This window comes from Heptranchias perlo, unplaced genomic scaffold (genome assembly GCF_035084215.1).
Source record: "Heptranchias perlo isolate sHepPer1 unplaced genomic scaffold, sHepPer1.hap1 HAP1_SCAFFOLD_47, whole genome shotgun sequence".
Lineage (NCBI taxonomy): Eukaryota > Metazoa > Chordata > Chondrichthyes > Hexanchiformes > Hexanchidae > Heptranchias > Heptranchias perlo.
In genome coordinates this window covers 7,139,661-7,159,459 of record NW_027139484.1, presented here as the reverse complement: position 1 = coordinate 7,159,459, position 19,799 = coordinate 7,139,661, and the positions used below count along the sequence as shown (strand labels likewise).

The window sequence follows — 19,799 nt, the reverse complement described above, 5'->3', positions numbered from 1 at the left end:
AATGTGCTCCCTCAATACTGACCCTCCGAGAGTAATGTGCTCCCTCAGTAGTGACCCTCCGATAGTCGAGTGCTCCCTCAGGACTGCACTGCAGTGTCAGCCGGGATTATATGTTCAAGTCTCTGGAATTAGACTTCAATGCACAGACTTCTATCTCACAGGGGAGACTGCGACCACTGAGCCACGTCTGACACGTGAAAGGAGGAATGGAGATGGAGGGGCTGAGGGTGGGCATTCAGGAGCGTGGATATGGCTGAAGGCACGACTGTCAGAAGTGGGACAAATGGACTGCAGATGCACAAGCGGCCAGAGGTGGAGGAGCAGAATGTTTGGGAGGGGCTGTCGGAACTGGTAGTTTATAGAGATAGGGAGGGGTGAGACCCTGATGGATTCAAGTGTGAGAAAGAATAAAAATAAACTAAAGGCTGAGGAGATTGGAATCCAAAGCAAGTCAGTAAGGGCTTGAGTGGTTGGTGAGTGACTCACCAATCAAAAAAACCAGGGGTGAGGATGGAATCCCTGGCAAAGTTCATGACTTCCCAATTTTTAACTGGAGGAACTGGCGGCTCATCTAAAACAGAATGTGGACCTGACAACACAAAGATATTGGAAGGGTCAAGAGAGGCGGTGGTTTCGTCAGCGTCCATCTGAAAGCTGGTCCGTGTCTGTGGACTGTGTCACCAAAGGGCAGCATGTAGATGAGGAAGAGGAGGGAGCCAAGGATTGAACCTTTGGTAACATCAGAGATAACGGTGATAGGGTGGGAAGAGAAGCTTCTCCTGGCTATGATCAGATAGGTGAGTGCAACCAAGTGAGGGGAGTCCCAGCAAAAGAGGCCAGTGTCCGATGAATGAGATGGTGACGGGTGAGTTGTCTGTAGGTATGGAAATGGGGAGGGGTGGGCTATGGAGGGTTTTCAACCCAAGGATGAGAATTTTAAATTTAAGTGATATGGAACTGGGAGCCAGTGAGGGTCAGTGAGGCCGAGCAGGACCTGGTGCTGGTTGGACACGGACAAGAGTTTTGGACGAGCTCACGTTTATAGAAGGTGGGGATTGGGTGGCCGGTCAGGAGTGCATTGGAGGAATGGAGTCTGGAGGGGACAGAGACATTGATGAGGGTTTCAATGGCAATGGGCTGAGGAAGGAATGGAGGCGGTGAGGGAATTAAGGGGCCTTTGTGATGGAGGTGAAAAGGGGTCATGAGCTGAGCTCGGTTTTACACGGGACCAATTTTACTGGAGCCGTTAACCAATGTAGAATAAACGGGTAAACATCTGCAGTAAAATAGCGGAGAGAGGAATGTCAATGGGACACGTTCAGTCTCCGTCCCCTAATATCACCCACATTCATTTCGAGGCTGCAATCCTCAACCTGCCCTTTAACTGTCCTCGTGTCAGAGACTCACAATTTATATTTTGACTGGGAAACTGCAGGAACAGAGTGAAACGGGTCTGCTGTGTCCCTGGGTTCAGTGCACACTGCGGAGACATCTGTCTAAATTATAAATGAAACACCAGGAGTGAACATGGTCAATGCAGTTATAAAGAAGCTGCAAATGCAGCCGTTTATTATTGTTGGATCAGTCCTGTATGAGATCAGATTTAAACTTTATTCCTGAGAGAGGTCTGATTAACTAATAACATGGACTTTGAGATGTTTGTGTTTTATTCACCACATTATTTACATCGGAGTCAAAGCTGCTGATATAATGTGTTTGTTAAACTGACTGTAACTAATAGCAATGATCAGGAGTATAACCGTGTCAGTGGAGACTTAGCCCCTGTATAAATCAGGGCTTGTTGGAATGGATCAGCTCAGAGTGCCTGCTGGAGCTGTGGTTTCCAGGGTAACAGAAGTCAGTGCTTCTCACAGAAATGGAAGATCCAGTAATCTATCAGATACAACGTATTTATTATCCTGTTCTTGCAGCCATTGGAGTTCCGGGTAAGCCGTTATCTCATCTGTTAAAGGTGTAAATCGGTGTTAACTCTGCTGCTGTACTTGGCAAATTGTTTTTTGTCCCGACATATTTTACACAGTCACTTGTTCTGTTCTATTGGTTGAATGATGGAATGTGTTAAGTCTCTGCTCTTTCGGTATTGAGGCGCTGCATTATATCTGTCATGAATTTGTCGATCCAACCCTGGCATTGTTACAGGATTATTCCCTGTACTGAATGTATTGGAATCAGGTGTCTGGGCTAAGAGTTGGTATCAGACCATCAGGAGATGATAACAGTTTCTTGTTGTGGAACTAACCTGTCCTGGAATATGTTTTCATCAATGTGTTTTCAGTGATTGATAATGAGACAGCTCACGGTCTCAGTGTTACAAGGAGGCAGCGCAATGTCCTCCCTCTCCAATAACATGCTTCAGTTTAACTGAGATTTCAATGTATTTATTGGTGATCACTGTTACGAAATATTATTTCATTATGTGTGTATCTGACGCCGCTTCAGATGTCTGGTTACTGAACTGAGTTTGCTGCTGACTCTTTCACATCTCCTTCTCTGCTTCACTGTGGATGAATTCACTGACTGTCACTGGACTTCACTGTAAAAGTGAAATGTTTTGATGTTTTGTGGTCTCAATTTGCACTGTCCCTGTTGAAATCAGCAGCCCTTCTATGTACCTGTAGGTTATAAGTGTGATGTTGGCGTTTTATAAATTGAACAATCCCGCCATCTATCACTTTACTTTATAATTACTGGAGAAGGAATCTCAATTATTGTGAGATCTGTCTGGTAGAGGGATTCGATTCTGTTTATTCCATGATTTGTGGATGAAGTGAACAGTGTTGGTGAACAGGTGGAGAATTGGATGATCTGTGGAAATATTGAACTATTCCACAAAGGCTTCACTATTTAATAAACTGACACTGAGAATAGGATCGGTGGAACACGGGGCTGGTGAACAGAATGCCGGCACAGGATGATAGGATTTAATCGGATATGAAAATGGACTTGAGATAGGGAGTAGAGTGAGTGATAGAGAGGGTGACTGAGAGGGAAAGCGAGAGGCTGTGGTGTGAATAATTCATCAGAATGAACTGCTGAAACTTCCAGTACAATTAAACATCGAAAATGTGATTTGAAGGTGTTATTATGAAGTGGTCAGATTGGGTGAGTTTTTATTGTGGGACTCGCTCCTCATGTTTATATCCCTGTCAGGTCCTCAGTCTGTTTTTGTGAATGTTCCTTGTTTTCCAACTTAAAATTAAACATAATGAAAACTTACTTCAAGAACACAATCAGTAATTTCTTGATCGTAATGAATCATTCGGATACTCTGTTTTTAAAGCTCGGCTGAATTCAATAAACAACTGGGTTGATTTAATTAATAAATATCTATTTAATTTCAATTGAAGGTACAAAGTATATTTATTGAACATATTTTACACCCAACACAGGTTCCCTGACATCAATAACCACAGAAATGAACTGTTGAATGTATTAGTTGGATTTTGTAAGTTGGAGCTATATATTTGATTGCCTCGAACACTCTGCTGCAGTCTCTCTCTCTCCGAATCCCAGCCTCTCCTCCCACTGCATTTTATCCTCTGTCTCCTCATCCGTTCCTTCAGTTTGTCCACTTTCCCAAACCATCTGCTCCTGACTCCCCTCCAGCTCTTACATATCCTTTTCCTTGCCTCCCTCCCAATCTCACTCACTGGCTCGGTCTCCAACTGCCTTTCCCATTTAGTGCCTGCCCCTGTCGGCTCACTTAACCCAGAACAACAAAGCAGCTGCACCTCCCCCTGTCCCCTCACATTCACGGCCTTTCCCCTCTCTTTCCTCGTCCGTCTGGAGCCCAAACCCGGTTTAATCCACTGTATTCCCGGTGTGTAAAACCCCTTCTCCCTTCCCCAAGGCACTGCACCCTCACTCAGCCCTTCCACTAGATCCGGTGCTCACTTTATTCACTTTCTGTATCCATCTCCCAATTCATTATTGATCATTGTGTTTAAAAACATATCTCTGCCCGAAAGCACTGCCCAGGTCAATCAATCACTTTCCACCCTGCGATGCAGCAACAAAGCTGGAAATTTCACCCCAGATCATCTCAATCTGCTGCTTTGACTCCAGGTCTGATCAGTAATTTCTCTGCTTCCCTTTCTCTCTCTTCCAGTTAACTTGGTGGCGATTGTGATCCTGTCCCGAGGAAAGTGCGGTCTCTCCAAATGTATCAGTGTCTACCTGGTGGGAATGGCAGTGGCCGATCTCATGGTCGTTATCGCTGATCCGATATTGAGATGGATTAATGAGCTGTATCTCTCATGGTCATTCCTGCACATCACTCCCGTGTGTAGTTTTGTTATATTCTTGTGTTATGTAACCGCGAATGTTTCTGTCTGGTTCACAGTCGCTTTCACCTTTGATCGATTTGTGGCCATTTGTTGTGAGAAGCTGAAAACTAAATATTGCACCGAGAAAACGGCGGCTGTGGTTCTGGGAACAGTGAGTGTGCTGGGCTGTTTGGAGAGTGTCCCCTGGTACTTTATATATGAAACTTTATATATAATTGATAATGTTCCCTGGTTTTGTGTGGTTAAACCGAGCTTCCGTACTTCCCCCGCATGGACCGCATTTGACATGTTTCACCTCATTTTAACCCCTTGTGTCCCGTTCTGTCTGATTTTACTGTTCAATGTTCTGACTGTCAGGCGTATTTTAGTGTCCAGTCGAGTCCGCATGGGACTCCGGGGCCGCAGCAATGGAGAGAATCAGAGTGATCCAGAGATGGAGAACCGAAAGAAATCCATCATTTTACTCTTCAGTATATCGGGCAGTTTTATACTGTTGTGGCTGACATGGGTTGTATTTTTCATTTATGTGCGAATTGCAGACATTCGGAATTTTTACTCCTACACTGACCCTGTTTATCTCACACAACAGACAGCAAAGATGCTGCAGCTTCTCAGTTCCTGCACAAACACGTGTATTTATGTCCTGACCCAGACTAAATTCAGAGAGGAGCTGAAGAACGCGGTGAAATACCCACTCAATCTAATTATTAAATTAGTGAAATCATAGAAAGAACAGAAGGGTTTCAAGCACTAGAACTGAATTCCATTTCATTCTCCATCCCCTACACTTCCCAGGGGATGGAAAGTACATTTTATATTAGCAGCACAGAGCCATTAAATGATCTTAAATCTGATTCGAAGATTATATTTTATTGATAATCTGACCTATTGAGGCAGCATTTGCTTTGCAGACAACACGTGAATTGTTGCTCAAAATAGCGGCACCAAAGAGCTCAGCTGGACTTTAATTAACTGACCGCAAGGCAAAATGGGCAAAGCTGGAAATCAAAGTCACTTCTGTGGCCCTGTTCAGAATGTGTGTACTCCACATAAATTGTGAGAGAGAGGGAGAGAGGAAGGGAGAGACGGAGAGAGAGACGGGAGACAGAGAGAGAGAGCGTGAGAGACAGAGAAAGAGGGACAGAGATAGTGTGGAGGGGGAGAGCGGGAGAGAGAGAGAGAGAGTGAAAGAAAGAGAGAAGGAGCTAGAAGGAGGGAGAGAAAGGGAGAGGCAATTAGAGAGGGACAGAGAGAGGGAGAGAGAGAAAGAGTGAAAGATGGAGAGAGGGTGCTCGAAAGAGGGAAAGAGAGGGATAGGCAATTAGAGAGAGACAGAGAGAGGAAAACAGAGAAAGAGAGACAGAGGGGGAGAGAGGGAGAGAGAGACAGAGAATGTGACAGAGAGAGACACAAAGAGAGAGGCAGGGAGAGAGAGACAGAGAGAAAGAGAGAGGGAGGACAGAGAGAGAGAGACAGAGAGATAGAGAGAGGGAGAGACAGGGAGGGCAGAGAGAGAGAGAGACAGAGAGAGGGAGACGGAGGGAGAGAGAACACAAGGACAAAAGAAATGTACCAATTACAAAAGTGCAGAAACAAAGAGGGGCAGAGATAGAGTTACTCGGAGACGAAGAGAAACAAGGAGTAGGTTATTTAGATTGGAGATAAAAATAAAGAGAGAAAAAAAGCATATATTATAATGAGAGAGAGACAACACAAATATGGATGGAACGAGAGTGAAACACTGACAAATGATAATAAAGTGATCGGAGCGGAGAGGTAATTAGATGGAAGAAATCAATTCAAAATAACTAGAGACTGAGAGTGAGGCAGAGCAGGAGAGTGTCAGACATAAAAAGACAGTAAGAGAAAGAGAGAAATAGGAACAGAAAGCAAGGAGAATAATAGAAAACAGGAGAGATGGGAGAAATACAAAGATTAAAATGGAGACTGAGAGAGATGGAATGAAATACTGAAACAGATGGAAAGAAGAGATCGAGAAGTCAAATGGAACCGGAGAGAAAGAAGGAGACAGAAGTAGAGCTGGAGAGAGTGAAAAACAAACAGAATAGAACAAAGACAGGTGAAAAGGGAAAAGTAGATCCACAGAGAGAAACAATGAGAGAGGTGATGCCGGGATGCCCCACAATAAAGTCACTCAGCCTTGTGTACCTGGCCCTGACCATTACTTACTGCAGGAGTTTCCCAGCTGCTCTGTGCAGTAAAAAATCATCTGATAAACGAAAGGCTGAAATTAAATCAGCTTCAGCATGTCTGAAGGAAAAGGATGATTAAAAGGAGGAAGGGCTGTTGAAAGATTGTTAATGACACATTGTAAAAGATCACACAGCAGAGGATAGATCACCATAGCAACAAGAACGATTCAAGGAGGGCTCGAGGTCGTTTGAACACCTGCCGACTTAACTTGGTTACGTTGTGGACACTGAGAGACAACAAGTGAAGTGTCAATCAATCGTGGGTTATATTTGTCTGAACCAATTGTTGATAACCCACCGTCCCAGAGGTGTGATTCTTTGTTAAAAAGGTCTTTAAAATCTGGGCAGACGTTGATTGGAGAGAGACACAGATCCACCACGACTGCTCCAACCTCACCTTTCACTTCCTGGCAGCACCACCTCACCTGGAATCTTCATGACTGCTCGCTAACTCCCAGCTTGATGCCTCGATGCTGGTTTACAGATTGCCTGTGAAGCAGATGGCCTGGATACAAGAGAAAGTCACACTACACTACAACGGTCTCCATCAAAATACCTGGAATCTTCGCGGCAAGATTGAACCAACCATGAGGATATAACTGTTGTTATGGGATCAGTCTAAGATAGATATTTGATTTCCAAACAGTTACGTATTTTGGGAATTCAGAGTGTGTTGTTTTATTGTTGTTGAAGCAATTCTAAATCTGGCATAAACCAAAGATGTTGATTAAATTGTAATCTCAATTTTTCTAGTAAATTAATAATAATAATAAATGATTGTTTTGTTCATAAAGCCATGGTTTGTGCCTGAAGTTTCTTTAGGATAAAGAGCCCATTATTTCAATATAAAATTAAACATCGTGGAGACAAAAAGTCATTGATCCCAAATTAAAGTGTAAAATCACTTTGCACCTTTTTGCTCCTCCATCTGGACCATGTGTAACTTTCCCAGTGAGCTGCTGGATTCTGTAATAAATCACAATGTACTCTTAACCCTTCTGCTGTGTTACTAAACTGGACAGGGACCCGGAGCACTCTCCTGCTCTGTTACTGTTACAAATACTGTTATTGTTTCAGATTAAAGAAAAGTATTAATAATGGAGAAATGAATTAAATCCCAGATCAGAACTACATTCAGATTGAGTCCAATTTTACTCTGATTTATTTAACAGAAGCTAGAATTACATTCTCTACACAAAATGACTAATTGGACCTTTCCTCCGAATGTCTGGTCTCTCCTTCTCGGTCACCATTACGTCCAAATAACCAAATGTTAATCCACTTTTTTTTCAGAAGTTCACCTTTTGTTGTTTAATTCCCTCACTGCACCGCTGTCTTTGTGTTACACACCAGCTGGTGCCGTTCTCACTCAGTTTGTAGTTCAACAGTGATTTAACAGGAACAACAAATGAACCCTCTCCATGTCTCTCACCAGAACAAGCTTCTCCTTGCCCCTCAGTAAGATGGCTGCCTTACTCATGTCCATTCAGTTTCACGTTCACGGCGTTGAAATTATTGTTCATCGATTCATGGTTTCATGGTGGGTACGATGCAAGAGGGAGTCCATTCAGCCCACCATACTTTTGCCAGCTCTTTGAAAGCGCTATCCAATTAGTCCCATTTCCCGCTCTGCTTTTCCCCCACAGCCCTTTTGGAGGCTTTGTAATAGTAGGTGTATAATGGAAATACATATATATGTGTATGTGCAAATTTAGTTGCAAATGATTGTCTCTCAATCTTTTACTCTTGAGATTCTTCTCCTTTATGAACTGGGCTTTGCTTGTGCGCAAATGAATGTTGCTGAGAGATTGTCCCTGCAACTGAGTGAGGGATCATGCTGTGCATTAGTTTTTTGAAAAAAACACTTTTTTGCTTTGGCTCTTTTATACGTCATGAATTTGTTTGAACTCTTTGGCAGATTGGAAAAAGCCACTAACTGTAAGTTGACCACAAACTACAGGCTTTTTGTCCATTGCTAATTAAAACAAGAGAAAAGAGCAAAGGTAAAGTTCGTTCACCTTTGCAAACTGCAACATAAAGGGGTAAAGTTGCAAAAAATGCCCAGAGTTTTGTCGCCTGCTCCAGCAACAGAAGAGAAAATGAGCACAGGAGTAATGTGGACCATGCAGAAAACACTAACCAGAACAGACAGACAGACCAGCACCTTTTAGGGGAGAGGTGAGAGGGAGTGGGTGAGTGAGGGAATGAATTTCAAAGCAGTAGTGAAAACCCTGCAAACTTGTATTAGAGAGAGAGAGAGAAGCAACTTGTGCTCTTCAGCCTGCCCTGAGTGTCTTTCTGTCTCTCTCTCTCTCCCAACTTTTCTCTCTTTTCTTTAGATTCTCTGATTTGTAACTGGGGAGTTTCTTTGTCAGTGGTGTTTGGTGAGAGATTGCCTGCCTATGTAATGGAGCGAGTGAGTGAGTGAGTGAGTGTGAATGTGTGTGAGTGAGTGAGTGTGAGGGAGCTCTGGGCTCTTGCTGTGCCCTTTCAATCACTTGCTTTGTTTTTAATCAATTCCTTTTCAGCACCTCTCTCTCCCTACAGAGGATATTTTTTTGTGGAAATGCTGTAACATGAAGTTGTGGAAAGAGAATTTTTGGGAGGAGGAGGAATTCTTGGACAAGAAGCTTTCTCTCCACAGGGAACTGACCGAGGCCTTCATCCCAGGCTGCACTCAATGTGGCTCACGTGAGTTTTGCCTGGGTCACTGTGGGATCGGTGGGAGCACTGTGGGATCACGGGTTGCTGTGGGATCACTGGGATCCTGCAGGTTCACTGGGACACTGGCGGCCATTTTGTTTCAGCTTCATGGGGTGACAGGAGAAACTACTTTACCCATTCTATGTAATATAGAAATATTATATACATATATATATATATACATATATATATATCTTATTTTATATACACATGAAAGTCTCTCAAACATTTACACAAATTCAGTTTGGATACTGGGACCTCTGGGTGCACTGTGGGATCACTGGGATCACTTTGGGAGCACTGTGACATTATCACTGGGTGTGCAGGAGGATCACTGGGTCACTCTGCGATCACTGTGGGATCACTGGGTTCAATGTGGATCACTGGGACAATGTGGATCACTGGGATACTGTGCATGACTGTGGCATAACACTGGGTGTACTGTGGGGGTCACTGGGTCACTCTGCGATCACTGTGCGATCACTGGGTGCACTGTGGATCACTGGGACACTGTGGATCAATGGGGCACTATCACTGGGTGTACTGTGGGATCACTGGGTCACTCTGCGATCACTGTGCGATCACTGGGTTCTCTGCGGATTACTGGGACAATGTGGATCACTGGGACGCTGTGCAAGACTGGGGCAGTAACACTGGGTGCACTGTGGGGGTCACTGGGTCACTCTGCGATCACTGGGTGCACTGTGGATCACTGTGACACTGTGGATCAATGGGGCACTATCACTGGGTGCACTGTGGGATCAATAATCACTGTGGGGACTCTATGGGATATTTATTTACCCAGTTGGGCCGAATGACCTCTGTTTCTCTGCTGTACATTCGATGTAATTCTATGTAGTATACAAATATAGATAATGTTGTTATGATGTTGTGGGAAAACAGGGAATCCCGGAGAGACTTCCTTACACAGATGGGCCGAATGGCCTCTTTCTGTGCCGTGCAGTATTCAATGCTATATAGATATATATATATCTCAAAAGATAAATATTTTATATATACAAGCAAATGTTGTAAAATAGAAATAGAAATCGGGCTGAATGGCCTCTGTACTATACTCTGTTGTACTGTACATTCAATGTAAAATATATGTAACTGTATAATTCTATTATATATTATATTATACCATATATTCAACAATTTGTTGTTGTTGTCAAATAAGAAATTCAGGGGAATTTCTTTACCCAGATGGGCTGAATGGCCTGTTTCTGTGCCGTGCTGTATTCTATGTAAAATATATATAAAGAAATGTACGGGGTTAAATTCGATAACCCCCGAATCCGGGCGCGGGGGGCGATTAACCCCCGAGTGATTAACCTGCACCCGGTCGTTGAGATGCAGACAGTCCGTGAGATTGGTGCTGCCTGGTGATTTACCTGATTCCTGCGAGCAGTCAGGCCTGGCTGTGCTGTTGAGCGGCTTCTCACCAGCAGGGGGGCCCTGATATTGCGTGAGTGGTGAGCGCCTCGAAAAGGCAGCCCGCACCTCTTCAAGGCAGGCCGCACCTCTGAAAGGCAGGCCGCACCTCTGAAAGGCAGGCTGCAACTCTTAAAGGCAGCCCGCACCTCTTAAAGGCAGGCTGCACCTCTGAAAGGCAGCCGGCACCTCTTAAAGGCAGGCTGCACCTCATAAAGGCAGGTTGCACCTCTTAAAGGCAGGCTGCACCGATTAAAGGCAGCCTGTACCGATTAAAGTCAGGCTGCACCTCTTAAAGGCAGGCTGCACCGATTAAAGGCAGGCTGCACCGATTAAAGTCAGGCTGCACCTCTTAAAGGCAGGTTGAACCTCTGAAAGGCAGCCCGTACCTCTTAAAGGCAGGCTGAACCTCTGAAAGGCAGCCCGCACCTCTCAAAGGCAGCCCATACCTCTCAAAGGCAGGCTGAACATCTGAAAGGCAGGCTGCACCTCTTAAAGGCAGGCTGAACCTCTGAAAGGCAGGCTGCACCTCTTAAAGGCAGGCTGCACCGATTAAAGTCAGGCTGGATCTCACAAAGTCAAACATTTGATTCAGATTCAAACCTCCGGGGTCATTTCCTCTCGTACAGTTTTGATTGGCAGCTTCTTTTGAATTAAACAAACCATTGCTTAAAATGACTGGCTCCCAGTCACTGTTTTGAAGCGATTTTTCACCTTGTCTTTTTCAAACTGGTGAGTCTGTTTGGAATCTCTGAGAATGTTAATCAAGTCGACAGCTTCCATAGTTTGTGATAAAAAGACAACAAAGAACCAGGATGTTCGAAAGTTCGGTCACAGTTTCGTATAGTATTTGTGAATTATTTATTATTTTCTTTTCCATTAAGGATCTGGTTGAGCTTTACAGTAAAACTGTTGTCTTACTGCTACTATTTTGTTTGTTCTCTTATTGTTTCATCAATTTGTTTGGCAGTTAAAGTCTAAAACAAGCTCTAGTGTAGTGTGAATCTGTCTCCCTCTGAAGAGCAGGCACTATTAGGCACTGGATAGAACGAGTGGGCTGAGATAATCTGAAGGGGTTTCACTGTTCATTACCTGGCGCCCTTCAAATGTTACATTGATATCAGGACAAGCGGAAACACTGAGACATTGGGAGTGAAGCCTCACCTAACAGAGGAGCTGCTTTTTCAAGCTTAGAAATACAGCTGATTTTAAATCAGCAAACATTCACTTCATTAAAGTAGACAAAAAGGCAACTATCTCTGAACTGTCGCCACTCTCTCAAAAACATAGATATTTTACTGATCGGGGAATAATGGTCTTGTTCAAACTGTACAAAATAAAAATCAATTGTGATCTTTTTAAAATAATGAACTGATTTAAAGCATTGTCCAACCAAACAAAGGCACCAAGAATTCCCAGGACATTGAGAGATTATGAGTGGGCAAAACTGTGGCAAATGGAGTTCAATGTGGGGAAATGTGAGGTCATCCACTTCGGATCTAAGAAAGATAGATCAGAGAGTTTTCTGAATGGTGAGGAGCTCTGAACTGTGGAGGAGCAGAGAGATTTAGAGGTCCAAGTACAGAAATCATTAAAAGCTAGTGGACAGTTACAAAAATAATTCAAAAGGCTAATGGAATGTCGGCCTTTATTCAAGAGGGCTGGAATATAAAGGGGTGGAAGTTATGTTCCAGTTGTACAGAGCTCTGGTTAGACCACATCTGGAGGACCGCATTCAGTTCTGGGCACTGCACCTCAGGAAGGATATATTGCCAATGGAAGGGCTGCAGCGCAGATTCACCAGAATGATCTCGTGGCTAAAAGGGGTTAAATTATGAGGACAGGTTGCATGGACTAGCCTTGTATTCCCCTGAATATAGAAGATTAAGGCGTGATTGAATTGAGGTGTTTAAGATGATGAAAGGATTTGATAGGGTAGATAGAGAGAAACTACTTCCTCTGTTGGGGGAGTCCAGAACAAAAGGCCATAACCTTAAAATTGGAGCTCGGCCGTCCAGGGGTGATGTCAGGAAGCACTTCTTCACACAAAGGGTCGTAGAAATCTGGAACTCTCTCCCACAAAAGTCTGTTGAGGCTGGGGGTCAATCCGAAATTTCAAAACGGAGATTGATAGATTTTTATTAGTCAAGGGTATTGATGATTAAGGAACCAAGGCGGGTAGATGGAGTTAACATACTGATCAGCCATGATCTAATTGAATGGCAGAACAGTTTGAGGAGCTGAATTGTCTACTCCTGTTCCTATGTAACAGGCTCGTGTGGCTGAATGGACTTCTCTTGTTCCTCTGTAACATGCTCGAGGGGCTGAATGTTCTCATCTTCTTCCTATATTATCATGCTCGAGGGGCTGAATGGACTCCTCTTGTTCCTATGTAACATGCGCGACAGGCTGAATAGCGTCCAGATCCTGTATAACAGTCTCGAAGGGCTGAATGGCTTCCTCTGTTCAAGTGCAACGAGCTCGAGGGGCTTAATGGCCGAGTCCTATTCCAGTGTAATCGGCTCGAGGTGCTGAATGGCCTTCAGTTCCCGTGGAACACGCTCGTGGGGCTGAATGGCCTGCTGCTGTTCCTATCTAACAGGCTTGAGAGGCTGATTGGCCTCCAGGTCTGATGTTTCGGGCTCGAGGGGCTGAATTGCCTTCAATTCCCGTATAACACGCTCGAGGGGCTGAATGGTCTGCTGCTGTTCCTGTGTAACAGGCTTGAGGTGCTGATTGGCTAACAGATCTAGTCTAAGGTGCTCGAGGGGCTGAATGGCCTCCTCCTGTTGCTATCTTACAGGCTTGAAGGGCTGATTGGCGTCTAGATCCTATATAACAGGCTCGAAGGGCTGAATGGCCTTCAGTTCCCAGATAACAGGCTCGAAAGGCTAAATGGCCTCCTCCTTTTGATATTTGACAGGCTTGAGGGGTTGATTGGCCTCAAGTTCCTGTATAACAGGCTCAGAGGGCTGAATGGCCTCCTCCTGATTCTATGTAACAGGCTTGAGGGGATGATCGGCCTCCAGTAACGATGTAACGGGCTTGAGGGGCTGAATGGCCTCCTCCTTTTCCTGTGTAACAGCCTTCAGAGGCTGAATGGCCTTCAGTTCCCATATTAAAGGCTGGAGGAGCTCAATGGCTTCCTTCTGTTCCTGTCGAACAGCCGTGAAGGACTTGCGGCCAATTTGTCCAAGATGATTGCCAGACTTGCTGCCATTTTGTCCAAGATGTCGGGCGAACTTGCCACCATTTTGTCTAAAAATTAGAGCCGAACCTTTCAGGAGCGAGATTAGAAAACATTTCTACACACAAAGGGTGGTAGAAGTTTGGAACTCTCTTCCGCAAATGGCAATTGATACCAGCTCAATTGCTAAATTTAGATGTGAGATTGATAGCTTTTTGGCAATCAAAGGTATTAAGGGATATGGGCCAAAGGCGGGTTTATGGAGTTAGATCACAGATCAGCCATGATCTTATCAAATGGCGGAGCAGGAACGAGGGGCTGAACGTCCTACTCCTGTTCCTATGTTCCTATGATATTATTTATATGGAATTCCGACAGGCATTTGATAAGGTTCCGCACAAGAGACTGTTGGCAAAAATGAAAGCGCATGGAACTTGAGGCAATGTATTGACATGGGTAGAGAATTGGTTCGGAGATAGGAGACAGAGAGTGGGGATAATGGGTACATACTCCAATTGGCAGGATGCGACTAGTGGTGTCCCCCAGGGATCTGTAACTGGGGTCTCAGCTTGTCACCATATTTATCAATGACTTAGATGAAGGAACAGAGAGTCGTATATCCAAGTTTGCTGATGAGACTCAGTTAGGTGGTACAGTGAGTAGTGTGGATGCGAGTGGAAAGTTGCAAAGGGACATTGATAAATTTAGTGAGTGGGCAAAACTATGGCAGATGGAGTTCAATGTGTTCTAATCCACTTTGGACCTATGGTCAGGGTATTTTCCAAATGGTAAGAAGCTCGGAACTGTGGAGAAGCAGAGAGAATTAACGGTTCATTTACATAAATCAGTAAAAGCTAACGGACGGGTCCAAAAATAATTTAAAAGGCGAACGGAGTGTTAGCCCTTATCTCAGGGGGCTGGAATATAAAGAAGTGGAAGTTATGTTCCAGTTATATAAAGCTCTGGTTAGACTGCGTCTGGAGTAACTGCGTTCAGTTTTGGACACTGCACCTCAGGAAGGATAGATTGGCCTTGGAGGGAGTGCAGAGCAGATTCACCAGAATGTTACCGCGGTTAAAAAGGTTAAACTATGAGGACAGGCTGCATGGACTGGGCTCGTATTCCCTCGAGTACCGAAGATTGAGGGGCGGTCTGAGCGAGGTGTTTAACATGTTTAAATGAGTCGATAGAATAAAGAGAGAGAATCAATTTCCTCTGGGGAATCAAGAACGAGGGGGACAGAACCTTAAAATTAGAACCATGCCATTCAGGTTCGAAATCAGGAAGCACTTTTTTACACAATGGGCAGTAGAAGTCTGGAACTCTGTCCCCCAAAAGACTGTGGATGTTCAATTGAAGCTTTCAAGACTGAGATCGATAGATTTTTGTTGGGTGAGGGTATCGAGAGATAGGGAGCAAAGACGGGTAAATGGATTTGCGGTTCAGATGATCTCTGATCGAATTGAAGGGTGGAACAGGTTCAAGGGGCGAAATGGCCTCCTCCTGTTCCCAATGGAAATGTTGAGAATATGCTTTATTGATGCTGTGATGCCACGTCCCACACCTGTCAAAACAAGGCCACATTTGGGAGTTTCATAACTTTGAAATGAACATTTTTCTTTTGTGACTTGTGCAACTTCGATCAATTGAATAGTTATGAAAGAGAATCAATGCCGTCATTCTAATTTCTGGCTGACCAGCATAGCAAAGGTTTCCGTAGTGTAGTGGTTATCACGTTCGCCTCACACGCGAAAGGTCCCCGGTTCGATCCCGGGTGGAAACATTATGTTGGGGCAGATGTTTTTTTCATCTGTGAAAGAGCCGGTCCTGTTAAATTTAACACAAATTCGTGGTCTCACGAGCACTGAACATTTTAAACCGAGCCCTTCAAAATACAGTGTGTAAAATGAGAAGGGATAAAAAGTTCATCGCACAAAAGAAATGATTTCAAACTTCCCTCAGTCGCCTTTCTGCAAAATAACGTTATCGGTTAATTAATGGTGATGAAAACAATGATCGTTTTTTTTTTCTTGCCACAGCCTTTCAATTAGTTCATGCGACTAATATAACAAGTGTCCAAAAGTTGCTTTTCTGACCGGGAATCGAACCGGAGCCGCGGCACCCTCTGAAGAGCAAGCACTATTCGGCACTGGATCGAACGAGTGGGCTGGAACCCTTCAAATGTTGCACTGATATCAGGATAAGCGGAAACACTGATACATTGGGAATGAAGCCTCACCAACAGAGGAGCTGCTTTTTCAAGCTAAGAAATACAGCTGATTTTAAATCAGCAAAATTTCACTTCATTAAAGTAGACAAAAAGGCAACTATCTCTGAACTGTCGCCGCTATCTGAAAAACACAGACATTTTATTGATCGGGGAATAATGATCTTGTTCAAACTGTACAAGTTAAAAATCATTTCGAATCTTTTAAAAATAACAATCTGATTTCAAGCATTCTCCAACCAAACAAAATCACCAAGCATTCCCAGGATATTGGGAGATTATGTGAGTGGGTAAAACTGTGGTAAATGGAGTTCAATGTGGGGAAATGTGAGGTCATCCACTTCGGATCGAAGAAAGATAGATCAGAGAATTTTCTAAATGGTGAGGAGCTCGGAACTGTGGAGGAGCAGAGAGATTTAGGGTCCAAGTACAGAAATCATTAAAAGCTAGTGGACAGTTACAAAAATAATTAAAAAGGCTAATAGAATGTTGGCCTTTATTTCTCGAGGGCTGGAAAATAAAGGGGTGGAAGTTATGTTCCAGCTGTACAGAGCTCTGGTTAGAGCCCATCTGGAGAACTGCATTCAGTTCTGGGCACTGCACCTCAGGAAGGATATATTGGCCTTGGAAGGAATGCAGCACAGATTCACCAGAATTATAGCCGGGCTAGAAGGGTTATATTATGAGGACAGGTTGAATAGACTAGGCTTTATTCCCCTGAATATAGAAGATTAAGGGGTGATCTAATTGAGGTGTTTAAGATGATTAAAGGAGTTGATAGGGTAGATGGAGAGAAACTACTTCCTCTGGTGTGGAATCCAGAACAAGGGGGAATAACCTTAAAATTAGAGCTCGGCCGTTCAGGGTTGATGTCAGGAAGCACTTCATTCTGTTGAGGCCTGGGGTGAATACGAAATTTCAAAACGAAGATTGCAGATTTTTGTTAGGCATGGGTATTAATAATTAAGGAACCAAGGCGGGTAGATGGAGTTAAGATACAGATCAGCCATGATCGAATTGAATGGCGGAACAGGTTGAGGAGCTGTATTGTCTAATCCTGTTCCTGTGTAACAGGCTCGTGTGGCTGAATGGACTCATCTTGTTCCTGCATTAACATGCTCGAGGGGCTGAATGGACTCCTCTTTTCCTATGTAACATGCGCGAGGGGCTGAATGGCATCCAGATCCTTTATAACAGTCTCGAAGGGCTGAATGGCCTCCTCCTGTTCCAGTGCAACAAGCTCGAGGGGCTTAATGGCCGAATCCTATTCCAGTGTAATAGGCTCGCGGTGCTGAATGGCCTTCAGTTCCCGTATAACACGCTCGAGGGGCTGAATGGCCTGCTGCTGTTCCTATGTAACAGGCTTGAGGGGCTGATTGGCCTCCAGATCTGATGTTTCGGGCTCGAGGGGCTGAATTGCCTTCAATTCCCGTATAACACGCTCGAGGGGCTGAATGGTCTGCTGCTGTTCCTGTGTAACAGGCTTGAGGTGCTGATTGGCTAACAGATCTAGTCTAAGGTGCTCGAGGGGCTGAATGGCCTCCTCCTGTTGCTATCTTACAGGCTTGAAGGGTTGATTGGCGTCTAGATCCTATATCACAGGCTCGAAGGGCTGAATGGCCTTCAGTTCCCAGATAACAGGCTCGAAAGGCTGAATGGCCTCCTCCTTTTGATATTTGACAGGCTTGAGGGGTTGATTGGCCTCAAGTTCCTGTATAACAGGCTCAGAGGGCTGAATGGCCTCCTCCTGATTCTATGTAACAGGCTTGAGGGGATGATCGGCCTCCAGTAACGATGTAACGGGCTTGAGGGGCTGAATGGCCTCCTCCTTTTCCTGTGTAACAGCCTTCAGAGGCTGAATGGCCTTCAGTTCCCATATTAAAGGCTTGAGGAGCTCAATGGCCTCCTTCTGTTCCTGTCGAACAGCCGTGAAGGACTTGCGGCCAATTTGTCCAAGATGATTGCCAGACTTGCTGCCATTTTGTCCAAGATGTCGGGCGAACTTGCCACCATTTTGTCTAAAAATTAGAGCCGAACCTTTCAGGAGCGAGATTAGAAAACATTTCTACACACAAAGGGTGGTAGAAGTTTGGAACTCTCTTCCGCAAATGGCAATTGATACCAGCTCAATTGCTAAATTTAGATCTGAGATAGTTAGCTTTTTGGCAATCAAAGGTATTAAGGTATATGGGCCAAAGGCGGGTATATGGAGTGAGATCACAGATCAGCCATGATCTTATCAAATGGCGGAGCAGGAACGAGGGGCTGAACGTCCTACTCCTGTTCCTATGTTCCGATGATATTATTTATATGGAATTCCGACAGGCATTTGATAAGGTTCCACACAAGAGACTGTTGGCAAAAATGAAAGCGCATGGAACTTGAGGCAATGTATTGGCATGGGTAGAGAATTGGTTAGGAGATAGTAGTCAGAGAGTGGGGATAATGGGTACATACTCCAATTGGCAGGATGCGACTAGTGGTGTCTCCCAGGGATCTGTAACTGGGGTCTCAGCTTGTCACCATATTTATCAATGACTTAGATGAAGGAACAGAGAGTCGTATATCCAAGTTTGCTGATGAGACTCAGTTAGGTGGTACAGTGAGTAGTGTGGATGCGAGTGGAAAGTTGCAAAGGGACATTGATAAATTTAGTGAGTGGGCAAAACTATGGCAGATGGAGTTCAATGTGGGGTAATCCACTTTGGACCTATGGTCAGGGTATTTTCCAAATGGTAAGAAGCTCGGAACTGTGGAGAAGCAGAGAGAATTAACGGTTCATTTACATAAATCAGTAAAAGCTAACGGACGGGTCCAAAAATAATTTAAAAGGCGAACGGAGTGTTAGCCCTTATCTCAGGGGGCTGGAATATAAAGAAGTGGAAGTTATGTTCCAGTTATATAAAGCTCTGGTTAGACTGCGTCTGGAGTAACTGCGTTCAGTTTTGGACACTGCACCTCAGGAAGGATAGATTGGCCTTGGAGGGAGTGCAGAGCAGATTCACCAGAATGTTACCGGGGATAAAAACGTTAAACTATGAGGACAGGCTGCATGGACTGGGCTCGTATTCCCTCGAGTACCGAAGTTTGAGGGGCGGTCTGAGCGAGGTGTTTAACATGTTTAAATGAGTCGATAGAATAAAGAGAGAATCAATTTCCTCTGTGGAATCAAGAACGAGGGGGACATAACCTTAAAATTAGAACCATGCCATTCAGGTTCGAAATCAGGAAGCACTTTTTTACACAATGGGCAGTAGAAGTCTGGAACTCTGTCCCCCAAAAGACTGTGGATGTTCAATTGAAGCTTTCAAGACTGAGATCGATAGATTTTTGTTGGGTGAGGGTATCGAGAGATAGGGAGCAAAGACGGGTAAATGGATTTGCGGTTCAGATGATCTCTGATCGAATTGAAGGGTGGAACAGGTTCAAGGGGCGAAATGGCCTCCTCCTGTTCCCAATGGAAATGTTGAGAATATGCTTTATTGATGCTGTGATGCCACGTCCCACACCTGTCAAAACAAGGCCACATTTGGGAGTTTAATAACTTTGAAATGAACATTTTTCTTTTGTGACTTGTGCAACTTCGATCAATTGAATAGTTATGAAAGAGAATCAATGCCGTCATTCTAATTTCTGGCTAACCACCAAAGCAAAGGTTTCCGTAGTGTAGTGGTTATCACGTTCGCCTCACACGCGAACGGTCCCCGGTTCGATCCCGGGTGGAAACA

General features: G+C 44.4%; 2 non-coding genes across 2 annotated transcripts; both read left to right on the top strand.

Moving 5' to 3' along the window:
• The first annotated feature begins 15,554 nt into the window (after window positions 1-15,554).
• trnav-cac (transfer RNA valine (anticodon CAC)) lies at window positions 15,555-15,627 on the top strand. Its single transcript has one exon. It is a non-coding gene; the product is annotated as a tRNA-Val (tRNA).
• A 4,099-nt stretch (window positions 15,628-19,726) lies between these two features.
• trnav-cac (transfer RNA valine (anticodon CAC)) lies at window positions 19,727-19,799 on the top strand. Its single transcript has one exon. It is a non-coding gene; the product is annotated as a tRNA-Val (tRNA).